Genomic DNA, 19,810 nt, shown 5'->3' with positions numbered 1-19,810 from the left:
ATGCAGAAAAGTAAACTTAAAATGGATTAAAGACTTAAATGTAAGGCCAGATACTATAAAAACTCTTAGAGAAAAACAGAGGCGGAACACTCTATGATGTAAATCACAGCAAGATCCTTTTTAACCCACCTCCTAGAAAAATGGAAATAAAAACAAAAATAAACAAATGGGACCTAATGAAACTTAAAAGCTTTTGCACTAGTATGTCTTTACTGAGGCAGTCCTACCTACCCAATGCATCCTTCTCTTCCTTCTTCCTGCCCCATTCGTACTAACTCAAAGGGGTTAGTCTTTCTCTTCAGGGAAAAAAACAAAAAACTTCACCAGCCTACTTGGCTCAACTTTAGTCCTTCTACTTTCCCTTTCCTAAGTTTTTGTATAATAAAATCATATTCAAAACTCCAGTATATACAATGGGCAGGGGTAGAATCCAGAGTTTTCTTCTTGGCTTTTCTATCATTTCCTAGGGGATTTAGAACCACTGATGAAGGGAAGTAGACTTTTTCTGTAAAAGTTTCTGCTGCTACTATGCATCCCCTCTCCTGTAGGACAGAAACAGCCATAGACAATATGTTATCTATTGGGTGTGACTCTGCTCAAGTAAAATTTTATTTACAGATTTAACCTGCTGCCTATAGTTTGATGTAGATGATGGTAACAAGGATGATTATGATGATACTGAAGCAGTTAACTAAAACTTTTGGGCATTTACCACATGCCAGGTGTTGTACTGAATATTATTTAATTTAATAATGTTATAAGACAGCAATATTTATTGACATTTTATAGATAGGAAAACTAAGCCTCAGAAAGTCAAATACCTTCCCCAATGTCTTCCAGCTAGAATGTATCTGATTGAAGTATTTTTCTCTTCTTCTTCCCTCCTTACTGACTAAAGAAGGGTCCTAAGACCCTTTCCAGATTCAATAATATGTCATTCTTTGACAATTACTGCAGAAATGAGTTTATAGGAAATAATCTCTTGATCCTTACTTTAGTAAGTGCTTACCCTATTATGTCACTCCGTCATCATTACTGAGGCTGTGAGAGCCTTTACAAATGTATAGAGCCCCACATGGGGAATACATCTCAAATTCCAGAACCTTCGTTTGCTGACGCTGATTTTAGTAAATGGTAAGCTGAACTTTTTTATGATCTCTGAAGCAGAATGAACCAGTTAATGGATTTACTTGCATGCAAAAAGCCACTGAATCTTTAAGGAAATAGGGCCTGGTACATCTTTGTCCAGGTCTGAAGGCCATGTGACTTGAAAAGTGCTTTTAAAAATCACTCTTTTCAAATATGCCAGATGTGAAGAGACAAAGCCTCCCTGAGGTTTTTGGGAGTTTTTGTTTGTTTGTTTGTTTTGCAATGAGACTAGTAACAAAAGGAATGTTTAGTGATTGTAACACTTCTTGACACTGACTGATTAAGAGACAGTGTCTGACTCGGATTTCTTCAGTTAATGTCGAGAGAGAGTAAAGATAATGATCCCCAGTGCTCAGGGCTCACTCAGAGTGATAAATCCAGCATCAAAGCCACATCTGAGGCTGACTGCATTGCTGTAACACCCAGACTCAGGCCTACTTTATTACCTACCTCTATTTCTCTCCTGACGTGGTGGGCTTTGCCAAAAGTCAGCTTTCGGATTTATTGAAGTATATGAAAATGATTCAGAGGAAGAAATTGTGAAGGAATAGAAAAGAGAGGAAATTATGTACATAGAATGTTAGCCAATAACTGATTGAGCACAAGCATAATTAAGTCCATTCATAAACTGAAAGTTCAGATTCTCCAGAGAAAGTGGTAGTTTTCTAGATTCATGAGAAGGATACCAGAAACAGTGTTAATTAATTCCTCTTCCTTAATCTCATTATGATTATTAAAAGTTCCCTGAATAAGTGTTATCTTTCCCTCCTATATCTATGATACACAAAATATACTACTTTGGATTATTGTCATTTGTGGACTTGTCTATTTCTCAGTAATAAAGTGAGCCAGCAAGTCTTGGTGGTTAAGTATACGGGCTTTGAGGTCAGAGTTGGTTTAAGTACTGATTTAGTCTCTTACTAACTATACGATTTTGGGAAAAGTCACTTGCCTTCCCTGATCTCCAGTCTCCTTCCTATAAAGTGGGGATGACAACAGCACCTACACTGTAGGATTTGTAGGGAGATTAAATGAAATCGTGCATGTCAAATGTTTTAGCGCAGTACCTGGGATATACAGGGTAAGCAATCGGTAAATGTTAGTTATTCTTGGCATTAATGTGAAATCGGGACTTTATGTAAAAATAATCATCTTAGCATGTGCTCAGCAAGTTATTTATCTGTGTATATTCTGCATTTCATGGGGCACATACACCACATAGCCACATAGGGCAGGAGCTATAGGAATATTTCCAATACGGTAGGTTTCCCAACTCTTCTTTAAAATTGATGCTCTATCACTGTGTGAACCCTTTTTTCTAACTTCTCTGTAGTCCTCTTGAAAATCAAGTCCATCTACTCATCTACATAATAGATAGGTATGGATATGATAATTGTCCAAGATAAACAAAGCCAGATATTAGTTAAAGCCTTGAAAACAGATTTTATTCAATAACTACTGGCAGTAGGGAAAGAGCTGAGCATGATTTGATTTGATTTGCACTCAGGTGACTGGGCATTTTAAAGGGAGAATGAAGATGTAGGGAGGGGAAGTGAGTGGGGACTCAAGTGAAAAATTGCAAAGGGTTAGTAAGTATACATGTGATTAGGCCAGTGGGTCTGCTTGCTGGCAATTACGGAGGGTAGGATGCTATCCTTCCACAGAGATTGGGAGACAGAGGTCCTATCCTTCCTGATGATTAATTTCAAAGGAATGGATTTCAGGTCTTCTAGAAAGACACTTCCGAGTGGTAGAGGATACATACATGTCTCAAAGGGAGAGAAAAAGGACTCCCAATTATAAGCCCTTTTCAGTAAATGCTCTAAGAAAGGGAGGTCAGGGTCCTACCATCAGGCATTGACTAGAACAAAAAGTAAATTCTTTTTCCAGCCGTAAGCTTTTCCAGACAGAAACTCACGAGGAGGCTGGATGTCCCGGGGACATGGTCTTAGACTGCTGGAAGCTATATTAAGTCTGGAGTTGAATAGAATGTTCATGCCAAGAGATTTCTCAGTTCTCACAACAACCCTGGTATATAGGGCTTCTCACTCCATTCCAGTGGATGTCACTTAGAATGAGAAGACATCATTTTGGACCCAAATGAACACAGGAACCAGAGACCAAGGCTATGACTACAAGTTGAATTAGTCCATCCAATTCAAAATAGGCACTTTGTTTTTCTAAATTATATAGTGATCTTATATTAAGCTGGGCTAAAAGACTTCAATGGTTTCTGCTTAGCTGATTGACTGATTTACTTATCCAACAGTTATTTATTAAGAGCTTACCACAAGTAGTGAAAATAAAGGTATAGTTTCTGCCTTCACAGAGCTTAAAATATGGTAAAGAATATAGTCAGCATATTATGTAAAATAAAGCATGAAACCTGTGACAGGGCAGGTGCAGGCTGCTCTGGAAACTAATACTAGAGAAACGCAATTCAATGGAGGATAATATCTTGGATGCGGTAGAGTTCCCTTTCCATGTTACTTTTCCTCACATGCAGGCAGCTAGGCAGATATGTTCTCATTTCCTTAAGGACAGGATGATGCTACAGAAAGCAGAGGAAGAGGTAAATTTTCCTGCCTTTTGAGTGTCAAATATTCATACCCTGAGGAAAGAGAAAGGACTCATGGTTCATAAAAAAAAGATTCAAAAGAAATCTTCATGGGAGAGAGCTATAGGAGCAAAGGCCTCCTCCTGCCAGATGAGAAAATGATTCCTTAGATGTATGAATCTGAGTCCCAGAGAAAGATACCCCATAAACTAATTCATAGGACAAAATCCCTGGTGGATGTGTTGGATCTGAGAGCAGTTTCTTCCTTCCTAAGTAGAGCCCAACTAGATCCAAGAGAGAGGACATGACTCTTCATTGGCTCTAGACAGCCATAATGTTAGAAAGAGTCACAGTGACTCCATGAATTTCACTGTGATGCTGACAGACAGATTCTTATGCCCAAGAATAGCATGGAAATAAAGAAAAGAGTAGCTGAACCAAAAGGGAACATTTAGATGATAATGAGAGACATCTCCTTGGTTACCTATAAAGATGATTGGTCCAGGGCCAGATGGCATGATGGATTACTCAATGAATATCTGTGTAGACAGATAACATCAACATATCAGTTGAATACTGCCCTGCCACACTGATGCCTTGGCAATATACAGTGTCACAGAGTGATTTAATGCACAAGCTCTAAATTCAGAGTGTTTGGGTTTGCAACCTAACCAAATGAAAACTATTTAACTCTCTGTAATTTATATTTCAATACTAATATTTACTCCCAAGGTTGTTATGAGGCTTAAAGATGTGTTCAGTGACGATGATGATGATGAAAAAGAAGAAGAAAACCCGTTCAAATAAAGGGGGAAGGTCCACATTGGCTGAAACTAATTTTTTACTTCCATTTCAGACTGCAGACTACAAATAGAAAATAAACTGAATTATGTGAAGAAATGCATGTTTATAATATACTTATTTGCAGACTAAGATTCACTATTGGTCCACCAGCCTAGAGGTATAGGGAGGTGGTGTCAGGGAAAAAAAATACCTCTCTAATTTTTTTCATACGTGCTGGTCTTAGTACCCCAACGGCTTTCTGAGTGTCAGAGATGATGCACTGTCTTTCTGAGGGATCCCACACAGCACTTAGCAGCCAATGAAATCAATAAAGACTTCTGGGTTAATTGATTTTAGTATTAAAGGTATCTGTCAATTCTGTATGCCACTTGGGGTTTTCATAGTACTAAAAGGAGCATGAATTTAGGTAATCCTTCTGCTGGGTTTCTGTATGAAATGAAACAATTGAAACTTGACCAAAAAGAGGAGAAGGGACGGTAGAGTTTTCTTGAGTTATTAATTAGGCAAGACTTTGGACTAAAGAAACCCAAGGGGGAGGAAAGAGAAGTCTTTCTAGATGCATTCAAAAATTGGGTTGCACGGCAGTAAAGAAGGGAAATATGAATTGTACTGGTGTGTGTGTGTGTGTATGCCACTCTATAAATCAAAGCTACCTAAAATAAGTATTTATGTCATATGTTATATGTCAAACAAATAAGAGTGGGTTTGGATGATTTATCACCAGTTAGTGGCCAGAGACATAGAAGACAGTACTGATGTGCTATTATTATGTATTATTTATATGTCTTCTTTCAATCACAGACACAATCCCTTAGCAGATGGGGCTGCAGCTTTTCTGAATATTCAGAGTTCAAATGATAAAACCATGAGGAATCAAACAAGAAAGTTAAGGTAGATTATGGCAGCTTGAGATATTCTATCAGGAATACATAAAATAATATCATATTCACATACAGGGAAAGGAAATATCACTTATTAAAAACATTTTTTAATGTTAACTAATCTAAAACACTTGAGCATTCATTATTTTTGAATACTAAAATGTCTGAGTATCTATCATTTTTAATAAGATTTTATAACCAAAAGACTAATTCTGATTATACAATAAGTTAAGCTTTTTTTGAAAAACTAATATAGCATTCTTCTAATTTGCATAAATGGCTATAGGTGATAGAGAGAGAAAAGATAAAAAACTAGTTCTATGAGAGGAGACTATGAACCTCACACAAATAATACATCACATGTTAATTAATAAGATATTGTATTTGACCATCATAGTCAAGGTTATACCTGATAATCAGAGGTAAGGGTAAGATGAAAATTACTTTGGAAGAAGACAGAAAAAATGAAAGAAACTTAAAATGCTTTTGAAAAAAATAGCAATTTATTAATAGTAGAATCCTAATAACTACATATGAAGTAGGTACCATAGTACAATATAAAATGCCAGAAATATTTATGTAAATGTCCTTAAGAATAAAAGATCCATTGGGAAAAATTGAATATGAGTATTTCTGTTTAAAATAAAAGTTAAAATTTGTAGAACTCTCCTCAGGTGCCAAGCCCCATACAATTGTCTGACAGGATTAAAACATGGAGAAAGTTTCTTTAGATTATCAACTAAATATGTTTTGAAGAATATACTACAAAGTTTATTGCACTGAAAATTACATTTTAGATAATATTATTTTAGTAAGTGATTTTGAATAAATCCATGTCATTAATTTAACTGAGAATTAATAAATGATTCTCAAATAAATAAATAAATGAATAGGAGAATGAATGCAACCAGAGAAATAAGTACATGAATAACAGGGTAAATAGGTATCTCCTAACAGAAAGATTTCTACAATAAATAAATGAGAAAAACCACCTTTTACATTTGTGTGGTTGACAGGACAGAAATGTTAACCTCCATCTTCCTAACAAAAACTTGAGATCCAGAGAGATAAGGACGCCTCCTTAAAGTCACACAGTTAACAGCCAGGACTGGATCTTAAACCTGTATCTTCTAATTTTAGACTTAACTTTCTCTCTACATTTGTATAGCACTTTATAGTTTACAAAGCATTCCCACATAAGTCCCTCACTTGCACTTCATGGCAATGTTGTGAAGAAAACAAATGAGAAATAACGGGCAAAATTCTGAAAACATGGTCTAGTTTGAGGACTGACCTCCTGAGTAGACAGAGCCAGTAGTGCCGGTGAGGTTATGTGTGGGAATAGTGGGGATCCAGACCATTTAAAGAATGGGGCTAGACTGTGATGGGCCCTGAAATCCAAGAGGAAGGGCTTTCGTTACTCTTGTTTCTATATCAAAAATATATTTCTTTTTTTACTCTAGATTTATGCATTAGTTAGACCTAAATGCTGCAAACTATTCCAACCCTAATATTTTCAAAGATTTGATGGCTTTGTAAAAGAAGAGGTGAGCAAAGACCATCTTACAAGTGGTCAAGACATAAGTTGACAATCAAATCTGAAGCCCATTGAATTTCCCAGGTAGTTTTTGTTTTTGTTTTTTTTCCTGTTGTGCCGTGCAGCTTGTGGGATTTTAGTTCCCGGACCAGGGATTGAACCTGAGCCCTTGGCAGTGAGAGCTCAGAGTCCTAGCCACTGGACCTCCTGAATTTCTCAGGTATTTTGAGGAGACAGCCAAGCAAAAGAAGGAGTGATGTGGTAATGTCTAAATATAAGTTATAATTCAAGCTGCATTTCATTACAATATTTCAAAAGATAAAACTGGAGATATGAATAGAATTTAATCATATACTTATGTTTTTCAATTTGATTCTCATAAACCACCTGAGAGGGGTACAGAATAAGCATTAAAACTTATAATTAATAGATGGCATCCACAGACGTTAACTGCCTTTCCTGGTGTCATATAATCCAAGTCTACTAACTAACTCTAAATTTACTAAGTCTTTCAATCACTCTTCAGCTTCCCGTTGTGAGCTCTCAGAGTCAGAAAAGACGTTTGCTTTCACCACCCCTCCAAATCAGATCACTGACTGCAAGCGGTCCCTGGGTTACCCCCAGGTCCAGCCTGGAAATATTGCCAAATCTTGTTGTATTTGATGGCTTCTGGTCAGAGGCAATTTTCCAGATGTCATGACAATGATTCATTTATAACCTTTGCATCTAGATCTTTATGGCTTGCCCCTGGTCCACTTATATTTTGACAAACAGTTTCAAATTTTTTGGCCATCCAAAAAATTGCTACTTGATTCTTCAGCCTTTGAATTTTTCTGCCTCCAGTGAAATATCTTTATGAATTCTCTATTTTATATAGTCCCTAGACTCTGTCTTTGGGCCATTTGCCTCTGGTCAGTAAGAGGTACCACCAATTTCCTAATGGACATAAAGTGGCCTACCTAGTCTTCAACTGCTGACTCTTAGTTCAAGAGGGGCTTTTAGAGCAGGGCCACCATCTGGAGGAAATGAACTGCAACTACCCTACTACAAACTTGCGCCCCTCCAGAGACCTCGTTCTCCTGCCTTATTTCTCACAGTCTTCTATTCTTACATCTATAATTAAAGATCTCATTAGCTGGAAAAAACATACTGGGTAGCCTGATTTTGCACTTTCCTCAACTGAGCCTCAAACCCTGAGCTAGACTGGGAGAGACCATCCAGCACAGAGGCTGCTCTTAACAGAGCTGTACTAAGCATGTCCTGCTTGAAATACGTCCTTCTTTATTATGTTTAGTTTTTCTGTCCTTTGGAAAATGTGATCAGGGTATTTCTCAGTAATTCAACTTTATTGCTAACCTGAAACAACGACGTTAACATGAGAGAAAAAGAAAGGGGGTGGTTGGAGGGAAGGCAATCAAGTTTTAATCAACTAAACCCTTTTCGACAGCCTGGAGAGAATGATCAAATCCCATTCACCATGTTATTCAGTAAGACACAAGTTAATCAGGTATATAAACATATACATGTACTTACCATAACATTGCCAGCTACAAGTCAACAGGCATGCAAGACGCCACACGTGGGTGAATGGCACCATCTCCTCCCTGGAGCTAAAAAATACAACATTAAAATCTAGTCAAGGGTGAAATATCTTCTACATTGGTGTAATATTTCTCTGGCTTTCCCCAAGCAACAAAATTGGTATTTCAAAATCAGACACACTCTCAAGTCTGAGTTACCCAAAGTGTTAAAATGTATGTTAGAAAGATAATAAGAGGTCAAAAGGGTCTGAGAAAACGTCAGGTATTCTAGACTCTGAGGCTTTTGTTGTCACGCAAGGGAGCAGATAATACTACAAGTCAGCAAGGCCCATTTGCTTTTTTTTGAGGTCTCTGATCCAACACGTCCTCAATCTTGAGTCTAACTTGAATCTCTCTCTCAGGTGAAGCTGCCTTACAGCAGTGCACATTTATTCCTTTCTCCCTGCATTCAGTTGGCAATTCCGTCATCACTTTGTGATTGTTTTAAAAAAACAGGTCTCTAGCAGGGACCTCTGCCTCAGCTATCCTTCCCCAAACTGCCATGCTGTTCAGTGATGTTCAACTAACCATTTAACAATTCTAACTTCTCCAGCTTGTAAATATTTACTGCTTAACAAGCACTCTCAACCATATATTCGCTAAGACATAGAGAAATAAAGAACTGTGGCTCTCTCCAAGGAGATGTGAGATTGTAGAATTTGCTGGGTTGCCATTGAGAATTAAATGGAAGACATCAATTCAACTATACACAGATTATTCAGCATCAATGCCTAGAATTTCTCTGGGTGCCAGTGCAATTTACAATATGTACACTCGAGAGGTAGAAGGGGAACATTAAAGAACATCTTCTTGATATAGTTTACAAATACAAAAATAAGACTATCTTAGGAAAAGAGAACATATGTCATGAGTGCATCCACGTTCATCTCTATTTCCAGGTCAGACATCACTAATTGATTACTGCACACTTCTGAGCCTAGGTTGAGCCTAGGTCAGTCTGTCAACAGAGAGCTCAAGGCAACCACTGCCAATTAAACAATGTTAGTGTATGAGATAAAGCCTATTTCCCATCCTTACAGTGAGACTGTATATTTTCCAAATACCATGTAATAGAGACATTCTAAATCCTTTAATAGTCAGTCTGATTAAACACTATATGTATGTTTGTTTGATAAATACATGAATTCAAAATTCCACTGCCTCCAAATATTTACACACTATAATGTTTACATTAGTGTAAACATTATTTATCGCAATTTCAATGAATAATTCTCACTCTTATTTTACCTCTTTCTTCACTGGACACACCATTATTACTATTGGAGTCATCCTTCCCCCCACACTGGGTTTTTTTTTTTTTTTTCACTTCCAAACTGTTTTGTTGCAGATGAATTTTAAGTATCTGAAAGGATGATACACCTTCAAACAAAGTCTTCCAAATAATAGTCCATAAACCACTTGCGTTAGACTTACTTGGGCAGTATTTTAAAAACAGAGATGCCACTACAGACCTAGCAGACCAAAATCTTGGGGTGGGAAAAGGGAGGAGAGGGACTGTGGAAGTATGTGTGAATATGGGGGTAGGTAAGGAGTATGTAGTCTTAAAATGTGATTCTTACATGCAGTAGGATTTGCCCATTCTATGCCACTGATGCATGGTACAATATTTTTAAAAAACAGATTGATTTTAATGCTTTTAAAAAAGGTATGTGCCTGTTCACCACATTTTCAACTCAAACTATTTTCCTACCCTCACAGCCTCATACACATATTCATTGGTCTCCTCTTTGTAGACATCTGATTTTATGATCTCTAGCTTAAATCATATACCTCATTGTCCTTTTGGCAATCATCTGAGAGTCTTGCTTGACTTAAGTTGAGAAATGGCAAGTTTAAGGGTCAAAATTGAAGTCACTGGATAATATTATGTTTCCTTATTTCACTTTGGCTATTTCAAACTTATGCTGTATTCCAAGTTGGGACAAACCTAATCTCCCACACTAAAAAAATCAAGGTTCATATATAAGCTGTTGACTGAGCCATCAGCCCTTTAAAGACATACCCATGATTTTAGGTGTGTCTTGGACATATTTTATCTTCTTCACATTTACCCTCTTCAGAATTTAATCAGTCAAAAAATAAGGGAAGCGATTCCTAAATTATAATTTCAAGAGGGAGAAAGATACTTGTTGTACAGAGTCTGGGCCATTTATTGTAACTTCGGGGTATTCGTTGGAGATAGGTTCGAAAAAAATTCTAATCTAAGGGGTTGTCATTTTCCCATGATTCTGAATAAACAGTTCTTAATGATAGGCTTAATTGCACCAGAGAACTATCAATTAACATTAATTAAGCAAACAGACACTTGTTGGGTACTCACTATATATTAGGAATTATTCTGGGTGACTGAAGAAGAACCACTGAACAATGTAAACACCCTCCTCTCATAGGGTTGACTTCATAGGCTCAAAACTAAGAAAAATGTTCTTTTCATAACACACCAGAGACCCTCAAGCTATAGTTTCAATGATGTCTCCTCTAGTATCATGGGTACCCGATGTGTGATGGTAAATATCTGCAGTGGATAAACATTTTAGCCTTTCTGGTATTAGTTATGTCTATACAAGATGCCTGTATTATTCCCACTTATAAAAATACCTGAGAGGAAAATGAGTAAGGAAGGATAAGAGGAAGGGATTTGCCTGGTGAAAATCTCAGGCACCAGAGAAGTGTTGCATAATCGCTTTTAATAAGAGCCTATGTTAATTTTAGAGTGGTTGATTTCCAGCATAATAAGATCTGTCAAATGCAAGTCATCTCATTGTCCCCACAATGTGAAGAGACATTCATATTATCTGGTATATAGCAGATAGATATTGCTGTTACGGGGAAAAGAGAAAAGGTGACAGGGATGCCTCATTTCTTGGTACGCTCCGGTCACATTTCATTTTAATGTGATTACAGGCCATTCGACACTTTAATCATGGTGATATCTCACATGCCTGGAACACTTAGCCTGGGACAGGAGACTGAACATTGACATTTGCTTTCTCCCCATGTTCAGTGCATCACTGTCGCTCCAAGCTGGTGGGTACCAATAGGTGTGTGGGGAAGAATTATGGCTAAAATGTTTTAGTGAGTTCAGCTTGGTCAGAGACCAGATGACAGACGTAGTGAGTCTTTTATAAATGTACTTCTTAATAATTAAGCCAATCCCACTTCATTTCATGCTCTTGTTAGCTATTGGCTGCTTCCCTGTACTGAAGCAAGTCCCCCTAACTGAAATCTAGGTGACATATGCTATTTAAGATGCTAATTCTTTTTTGCTCATACTGAGGTCAAGTTTGGCCAAAACTAATTGATGGTACAGATCCCCAGGCTGGTATTTTTTCTATATAATGTCACATTTAACCATTATTACTGTACTTAGAGATGAATATTTTTATTCCAATTTCACAGATGAGAAAACTGAGATTCAGACACACTGATTTACTTGCTTGAAATTATATAGCTATAAACAGTATGGGAACTGAACATTTCCTCTTGTGTCTTACATCACTGGAAAAATTTAAGCAGCAATAAGAAAACTTCTGCAGATGCCCTTCACGAGAGCACCAAGCATCTGAACCTACATACACTGCCTTCCTGCCTATAGACAAAATATCCACAGTCCTCTCCAAAGCTAATCCTCCACTTGCACACTAAATCCTACTTCCTCTCACCTACGACAGAACAACTCTCTAGAAACTGACCATTTTTACATCATCAATGTTTTGCTCACTACTGCATCATTCTCATCAGTGTGCACACATGCTATTATCCCCCCCCCCACCTAGCAACCCTTCTTTTTATCATGTTTCTCTTACCAGCTTCCAGCCCATTTCTTTGCTGTCTTCTTTCGCAAAACTCTTCTAAAAACATGTCTATATGCATGATTCCTGATTATTCTCTACCCATTCTCTCTTAAAACAATTCCAGTCAGGCTTTATTGAAACTGCTCATATCAAGGTCACAGTGATCTCCATGTTGCTAAATTTTATAATCTATTCTCAGTCCTCACCTTACTGGACCTAGGAGCAGCATTTTACACAGTTATTCTATGTCCTTGATACATTTTCTTCCTTTGGATTCCAGAGCAACACAGTTCCTTGGTTTTCCTCTTATTCTACTGATCCTTCCTTCATAGATTCATCTGAGGGTTCCCTCTCTTCATAACATTAAAGTGTCCCCGAGTTTGGTCATTGATCCTTTCCTTTACACTCAGTCCCTTGGTGAACCCAAATGATATTATGACTTCACATAGAATCTCTCTGCTGATGAATCTCAAATTTGGATTTCCTGGCCATGCATGCCTCTGTCACAAATTCTGGACTGGCAAATCCAACTACCTACTCACCACCTGCACTTGGGCGTCTAATAAACATTTCAATTTAACACAATCAAAACCACATCCCTGGCCACTGTCAGTCATGACCTTTCTTTGGTTCACTGATTGTCACAAACACTTAGGATAGAGCACTTAGTAGACATTCAATAAATGTACTGTGTGAACGACTTAAAGAATAAATACTGCCTAGCACAGTTACTGGTACAAAAGGTATATTTCAATACATGCTTTTTGGGTGAATGAAAGAGTGAATCAAAGAATGAAATAATGGCAGGGCATGATTTGAATCCTAGCTTGTTTCTTCTCCCTCAGACCTAATTTTAATCTACTTAAGGAGAAAAAAATACTTATGAAATACAAATTATTCAGGTGTGTCCTGTTCAGAGAGGGATTTCTGACCACAACATCTAAATGAGCCAGACTTCTCCCACTCCTAACACCCAGTCACTCTCTATCGCGACTGCAGAATTTCCTCACAGCGGTTATTACTCTCTGTAGTCATCTTGTTCACTTAGTCATTTACTTGATTATCTTTGTCTGTCTGTTCACCACTGCCTAGACGAGAATGCCTAGCCCACAGCATATACTCAATATTTGTCAAATGAATGAATCAATGTGCTAAAACATGTTATCTTTAGGAGTCAAATTGGATAATTTTGAGAAGAAAAGAGAAACAAGAGCTGCGGTTGATAAATTAAAGTCTTCAGAGAATAGGCATAGGCTGACCCAGAGATGAAACTGTCTGCATTTTTACAGAAAACAGTTTTTAACACCATGTACAATGGCTAGTGATTATTTTGCAACCCCACACCCCCCCCCCCACAAAGCCCTTCACTATTTAGCTCCTACACAGATCTACTAAGGGCTTTGGATTCCATCCTTGTGACCAAAATGACCCCTAATCATGGTTCAGGAGCTCATGTATATAATAATTGGAGACGCTACCAAAACATTAAAAGGATGGCGCCATCCGCCCCCCAAAAAAAACCAATCACACTCAGTGATGTCTTTCAGAGCATGGAGTCTTTTGTTTCTTTAACGTCTTTATTTGAGTATAAATGCTTCACAATGGTGTGTTAGTTTCTGCTTTATAACAAAGTGAATCAGCTATACGCATACATATATCCCCATATCTCCTCCCTCTTGCGTCTGCCTCCCACCCTCCTGATCCCACCCCTCTAGGTGGTCACAAAGCACTGAGCTGATCTCCCTGTGCTATGCGGCTGCTTCCCACTAGCTATCTATTTTACGTTTGGTAGTGTATATATGTCCATGCCACTCTCTCACTTCGTCCCCGCTTAGCCTTCCCTGCCCCTGTGTCCTCAAGTCCATTCTCTACGTCTGCATCTTTATTCCTGTCTTGCCTCGAGGTTCATCAGAACCTTTTTTTTTTTTTGATTCCATATATATGTGTTAGCACACGGTATTTGTTTTTCTCTTTCTGACTTACTTCACTCTGTATGAGAGACTCTAGGTCCATCCACCTCACTACAAATAACTCAATTTCATTTCTTTTTATGGCTGAGTAATATTCCTGTCCAAGCGTGGAGTCCTTATCTTCATCTTTCCTTTCCCTTCGTGCATTTCTTTTCAGACCTTTAGTCATTGATTTGGTTTGGACAGGTACATCTCTCACTTTCTTCTTAATGTCTGACTTCAAGTGAGTGATAAGAGGAGTGTGTGATCTTTGTTGTTGTTGTTCTTCTTTACTTTTGCTTTGATAAGCTAGCTTACAATTTGTTTAGTTTTTTTTCCCTTTTTGTGTCTCTAAATTTTCTTTGAGAGCTGTATTCTTTCTCTCATTCTGCTTAACATCTACTGATAGTTCTTGCTTGGGAACTGAGTCTGGTGTCTCCTGTAGGAATAGCCGGCCCATTAGAACGATTGGCATCAAGCAAAAGAAATATTCCCTCAAAATGTTTGGCAAGAAGTATCCAAGAAATGCTGACACATTCTTAAGAGCCAAGTTAAAGAGAGCTTTGGAGAACACTGGTATGTAGCTGAAAGTAATTTCTACAGTGCAAAATAGGCCCATTCTACCTATAGGTGTTATAGGTGATACCATCTATGGTATCAAGGTAGTTGCAGTGCAGTGAGTAAGAGCAGGGTCTCAAAACCAGAACCCGAGCCATTTCTGTTACCAGCTTTATGGCCTTGGGGAAATTATTTGCCTTCTCTGAGGCTCAGTTTCTGTGTAGGTTCTTATTTGTACAGTAAGAACAATTGTACCTACTTCATAGGGTTGTGGTACAGATTTAAGGAGCAAAATAGTCAGTACTCCATAAATAGAATCTATTGTTGTATACATTAATAAATATATGTATATATTTGTGTGTATAAATATAGTATATATATAATTATATATGTCATTTGTTTTATTGTCCTCTTAGCATTCATTCTGTCTTTCCTTTCTATGTAAGACATGTTTTTTGCTTGGGGATTACCTGAGAAATAATATGATCTTGGGTACCCTCTCACAATTTTTCACTTCAGTAGTGAACCAATCATCTAAAATAATCCAGTGGCTATGGTTATCAACTCAGGTCTGGACTGTCCCAATATGTATAAATCTCACAGCGTTTTCTAGGATTATTGGTAAAGTATTCCCAATATACCCAAGGTCCAGGCATAATGCCATAGGAGATAGTGGAGATTGGGAAACATTTGATGAAGATTGTATGTCCTAACTAAAAGCACCTAAATTAAAAAGTTCTCAACACAGGATGGCCAACTAAAAGAAAATTCAGGTCAGATTCTGGGCTACCCTGGTATATACCATGCCTTTTGTGAATGGGAGTGTGAATTTGTACATTTGTGTGATTATAAACATGAACCCATTTGGATCAATGAACTCTCCCCGGGATTAGATTGTTATTTGGAAAGCCCCAGAAGAGGATAAATGGCTACCTGATATGGTCTCATATTCCAGGACCTTAGAAGGTGTGTAAGTGTTGTGGCTGTTCTGTAAATCAGAGAAGAAACCCACCATAAGAACTACATCCTGGTCTTCTTCAGCCCTCCTCACTTAGCTTTTCCTACGACAAAGGCATTCTCTGGCTCGTGAGCCCCGGTACTTAGCAATCTGAAAAGCGCTCTTAATGGGCCTCCTAACCCAGGGTAGGGTAGCTGACTGCAGTATGTATCAATAGCTTAAGTGTAAGATGGCTTTGAGAAATATTTAACATGTATTGAATATCCTAACTGGCCTACAATTTAATATCCTTTTTAGAAGTTCCTTTATTTCAATTAAGTCCTTATCTCATCCATTCATACATTCATATTTTCAGCAAACCTTACTGGCTGTACCTTGTGAACATATCCAGAATTTGACTCCTTTGCATCACCTTCATTCATCATCTTCTATCACCTACAAGTCTTCTAACTGTGGCATCCTATATAGTAGCCACTAGCCACGTGTGGTTACTGAACACTTGAAATAAAGCTACTCCAAAGTGAGATATTCTGCAAGTATAAAATACACACTGGACTTCAAAGACCTAATGTGAAAATAATGTAAGATAGCTCATCAGGTTAAGTAAAGTATGTTAGTAATATTAAATTCACATAGTTCTTTTGACCTTTTATGTGGATACTAGAAAACTTAGAATTACACACGTGGCTTGATTTTGTTGTTTGCCTTACATTTCTATTGGAATTTCTCCTGCTTCCACCTTTGCTTCCTTTTATTCTATTTTCAAACAGGAAACCTACTGAAATGTTATTTAAATTGTGGCACTCCTATTCTCAGAGACGGATCTACCTCTTACTAAGAATAAAAGACAAAGCCTTTACCATTCGCTACAGGGCTCTGTATAATCTGACTCCCGTTTCCTCTCTGACCTCATCTCCCACTTCTCTCCTTCTGCTTCCCATCATTCCAGCAACTTTGGTCTTTTGGCGCGTCGCTGAATTTCATGTCTATTGCCTCCGTCTGAAATGTTCTTTCCTCAGAGAATTACATGCCTTGCTGTCTCACTTCCTTCAGTATCTCTCTATCTTTTCAAAGCCTCCTTTGCTCTATTCCCAAATTATTGTTTTAGAATATATCAATTATTCATTCCTGCCTACTTTTTCTCTTTGCCACTTATAACTAATTAACATTATATATGTGTGTGTGTGTGTGTGTGTGTGTGTGTGTGTGTGTATTTCATCTGACTTCTTGTATGTCTCTACCCCCAACAATGTAAGCTCTTCCAAGGCTGGAAAATGCATCTAATTTGTTTATAACTGTACTTTCACAATCCAGAACAGTCTGAACAGTGCCTGCTGCATAGTTAATATTCAATAAATACTTGCTGAGGGAGGATTTGTTCCAACTTCCTACTATAGCCTCAAGGCCCTCTATATACTCAGTTATGCTTACCTCACCACTGTGAATTCTCACCTACCATTTTCTTTTTGAATATCCCACTGCGCTAGCTTTATATTCCTTAAATGGGTCAAGTCCTCCTTGTCTCAAGCCTTTATTTGCTTCTTCTACTACCTGGAATATTCTTACCCTTAGATCTGACTCTGTTATTTTTATATTTCTGGAAACTACTTCCTGAGCATGTTATCGCAAGAGAATATCTGACCTCTTACCTGGCTTTATTTCTCTTTTTACACTTTGTCACTGCATGAAACTGCTTCTTACCTACATCTTTGTCTAGCTCTCTGTTTATTTACTGTCTTTTCACTTGAATGTGAGCTCATGCTGGGAGAAATTTGTCTCGTTCACCATCTCATTTTCAACGCCTATATCAGTGCCTGACACATAGTAGCACTCATTAAGTATTTGTTGAATAAATACAAAAAAATTGGGGTCCAGGAGACATTAGGTGCTGATGATTCAAAGTAAACAACACACATGAGGCTAGTTTTGTGGGGAGGACTGAACAGTCAGCAATTAAATTAGCGTACGATAAGCTCAAAGACAGAGGTAAGCACAAGAAAGTTCTGCTCTTTGAAATGGTAACTTGAAAGTGATGCTGCAAAATTGGGAGAAAATGTGACCTTATGATTTTCTTCCCCACACGCTCGCACCTTCCACCCTACTGTGCCTCCTTAAAGAGTCCTCTCTCACCCTGCACTGCACACTTATAGTCTTAAGAATGTTACAGGGAGAAAAAGTGATGCTCTCACCATACCTCCTAACAATCTCCAGTACTCCTCTCCAGTGAATGAATTAGGGGATTAAAAGCTGTGATTAAGATACTGGCAACCAAAGACTCCATGGCTGCTCTTGATGAGACCCAGGCTTCAGGGGAGCATATCATGGTGTCACCCTCAGGGGAAACCCACAGTACAAAGACAACATTCCCTCATTCACAAAGGACACAGAGAACTTCCTCATCTCCAGCACAGACTCATTCCCACCAAACATTCACCCATTCTTTGATCAATCCTGGTATGATGCAGGGTCTTGATACCTAGGCGTGGAACGAATGAACCAATAAAATGACCAGAGAAGTAGAGTCAGGTGGAACCCATGTCTGTACCTTGCTCAGCCCCCTAAAAGTCCAGTGACAACGGCCATGTTGCTTATTTTTGTTAGACTCATTCTCAGCATCTATAAAATGGAGTCAGTGATGCTGTTCTCATAGGGTTGCTATAAATGCAATGAATGCAAACACTTGTCATAGCTAGGGGTACATTCTAGGCACTAGATGAGGCTATTATTTCCAGCCTCCTTTACAGAGGTCACACTGTCAAACCTCTCCTGAGGTCTCTGGATATAAGGGCCCTCTCTTTCCCACATAGAGTCCAGTACCATATTCCACCAGTGTCAGTGAGTGGAACGAGTCTGGCAGAATTAGTCCAGTCATTACTTTTTATTATTCCTCAGGGAGGAAAGGTATTTCCCCTGAAACACATGGTCACAGACCTAAATGAGACATTAAAGATCCCTTAGTCCAGTTCCATTATCTTACGGATGAAGAATCAGTCTCTTGGGTGGAAAAGGAATATGGAAGTACATATTTTTTTCAAGGGTCTTAGCAGACCAATATAGAAAAGAAAAGAAGGTGGGCCAGGAGAAAAGGGCTTTATGATTAAAACTACTCTGAGTTCAACGTCGGGATTTTCAGCATTTCTAAATATGCCTATAGTTAAGCAATAAAATATTTTAATTTGTAAAGGAACCAGCAAGTGAGTCAGCTCAACTTACCTAATGAAATATTATGGGAAGCATCTATAAACAGACAGTACAACTGGCAGAGGCAAAATACCACCTGAATACACAGAATGCTAGACCCACGGTGTGATCCACTGAGTAATAAACACACACATAACAAACTTCTTGTTTAGAGCAAGGGATTGAGATGGAAAGGAGATGTGTTCTGGGAAAGTATCATATGTTACAAGCATTCATAGAAACATGCACATTTATCCTCTGGATGACGGTGGCTTTTTCCGTGTACTCAATTCCACCACTAAAACAGACATTGTTAATTGACTAATAGTGTAGCTAAATGGTTTCCTGAAATGCACAGCCAATGGTAGTAGTTTCGATATCTTTGATAACGTATGAGTATTACTCTGCAGTAAATTCTCAAAGAACTATGAACATAGTTTGGAGACTGGCTTATTTGGAACAACAGGAGGTACCCACTTTTGCTTCCACTTGGCTTTGAAAATCTAAAAGGAAAATTCAGCACTGATGTCTGTGCCATACGATACCTCCAAAAAACTTGTAAGCTGACAGTGGAAATCAGTCTTTTCCCCAACAGCCGACAAATAGGCGATCAGAATTTCACAGTTATAAGGGTATTTTGGAACAAGAAGAGAGTTATATGTTTCCCTACATTTTTTTATGTCTTCCAAACCTCCAACTTTAAGGAAAAACAATTAAATATTGCTTTGCACTAGGGGGATAGCAGTCAAAGATGCACACTCAGATTGCTCTTCAAGAAAGGACTTGCTACCCAGCTCTGGGGACTCTGGTTAGCTGCTGGCTTCCAGTTGTTAATTCCTCTG

Source organism: Grampus griseus (assembly GCF_964374135.1).
Source record: "Grampus griseus genome assembly, chromosome: 3".
Taxonomy (NCBI): Eukaryota; Metazoa; Chordata; class Mammalia; order Artiodactyla; family Delphinidae; genus Grampus; species Grampus griseus.
The sequence above is the reverse complement of the archived record's forward strand: the minus strand, read 5'-3'. Positions refer to the sequence as shown.